The following is a 1,109-nucleotide window of genomic DNA, read 5'->3' as shown; positions in this document are numbered from 1 at the left end:
ACTTCCCGAATTCCCAATCCCATAATCTTAGATCTCATGCAAAAATACAGTATATCAAGTGTAACATACATAATAAGGAGCTATATTCCAGTTAATTTGTGCCACTCCTCAACCTAAGCATTCTTATTTTCAATATATGCTTCCAACTTCCAGGAAAATGTCAAGACAAGATTTCATATGGTCAGTTACAGATCATTCTTAAGTTATATCTCAAGCTGTTGGCAACTCAAATACCCTTCACAAAGTACCTTTCTTTTTGTTCTCAGTTCATAAGGTTTGGCCCTGTGCCCTAAAGCACTTTCATCCCCAGAGATTCCTTAAAAAGAGCGCTGATGCCCCTTGGTATCCCAGGGTGAATTCTCAACAGTGGTCTGCAACGATGACTTCACTTCTCCAGTGGGGTCACCTTTGTGGGAGAGTTCAGCCACCAACAGCTGGCCATGCACAGGAACCATGACTTAGGCCAGGAGTGGAATAATGAATTACTCCCTTGAAAATTCAAGGGGAATTTTGAGGCCCTGATTTTTTTCCACATCTCTTGGTAAGCATCCTAATTTCTGTCAACAAAAAAATACTGATTTTTTTTTTTTTAAATATGGAATGCTTCACAAATCTGCGTGTCATCCTTGTGCGGGCGCCATGCTAATCTTCTCTGTATCATTCCAATTTTAGAATATGTTCTGCCGCAGCAAACACAAATTACTGATCTTTAGAAAAACACAAGCAAGGTTTCATCCCAGGTTACTTTTAGAAAATCTTAGTGTTTATATTGAGCATTATCAAATAAGATATGATAATTATGTATGAATTCCAAACTAGACTGTAGTGAAAGCAGGTATCTCCTCTCAACTTGTTCCAATTTTAGGGCCAAGAGCAGACCCAGAAAGCCTACCTGCCCATTATTAAAGTTAGCCCTTGAACAATGTGGGGGTTAAAGGTGCCAACCCCCCTGCAGTCAAACATTCACATGTAGCTTTTGACTCCTCCCAAACTAAACTACAAATAGCCTACTGTTGATAGGGAACCTTATCACTAACTTAAATAGTTGATTAACATATATTTTATGTTATATTAATTATATACTGTATTCTTACAATAAAGTAAGTTAG

General features: G+C 38.0%; 1 non-coding gene across 1 annotated transcript; it reads right to left on the bottom strand.

Moving 5' to 3' along the window:
* Positions 1–589: 589 nt before the first annotated feature.
* Positions 590–694, bottom strand: LOC142862256 (U6 spliceosomal RNA). The gene has a single exon (XR_012913332.1). It is a non-coding gene; the product is annotated as a U6 spliceosomal RNA (small nuclear RNA).
* Positions 695–1,109: the final 415 nt, after the last annotated feature.

The sequence above is a fragment of the Microcebus murinus genome, chromosome 18 (assembly GCF_040939455.1).
Source record: "Microcebus murinus isolate Inina chromosome 18, M.murinus_Inina_mat1.0, whole genome shotgun sequence".
NCBI classification, from domain to species: Eukaryota; Metazoa; Chordata; class Mammalia; order Primates; family Cheirogaleidae; genus Microcebus; species Microcebus murinus.
The sequence above is the reverse complement of the archived record's forward strand: the minus strand, read 5'-3'. Positions and strand labels throughout refer to the sequence as shown.